The sequence below is a fragment of the Etheostoma spectabile genome, chromosome 5 (genome assembly GCF_008692095.1).
Source record: "Etheostoma spectabile isolate EspeVRDwgs_2016 chromosome 5, UIUC_Espe_1.0, whole genome shotgun sequence".
Classification (NCBI taxonomy): Eukaryota; Metazoa; Chordata; class Actinopteri; order Perciformes; family Percidae; genus Etheostoma; species Etheostoma spectabile.
In genome coordinates this window covers 5,455,354-5,455,562 of record NC_045737.1, presented here as the reverse complement: position 1 = coordinate 5,455,562, position 209 = coordinate 5,455,354, and the positions used below count along the sequence as shown (strand labels likewise).

Below are 209 nucleotides of genomic sequence, written 5' to 3'. Positions count from 1 at the left end.
CCCTAGACAGATGGTAAAAGTCACCCTTAAAGAATTAAAAAATGACATACTGTACATACATATAATTGTGAAGATGAGTAGGTTTAAATTAATTATGTTGAATTCAATTCAATTCAATTCAACTCAATTTTATTTATATGGAGTTAAATCACAACAACAGTTATCTCATTGCACTTTCCATAAAGAGCAGGTCTAGACCGTACTCTGTG

At 30.6% G+C, this 209-nt stretch overlaps 1 protein-coding gene across 1 annotated transcript in view; it reads left to right on the top strand.

The window, feature by feature from the left end:
* The window catches only part of frmd3 (FERM domain containing 3), a 51,069-nt gene that overhangs the window by 26,498 nt on the left and 24,362 nt on the right, over nucleotides 1–209 (top strand). The gene's annotated exons all lie outside the window — the stretch shown is intronic.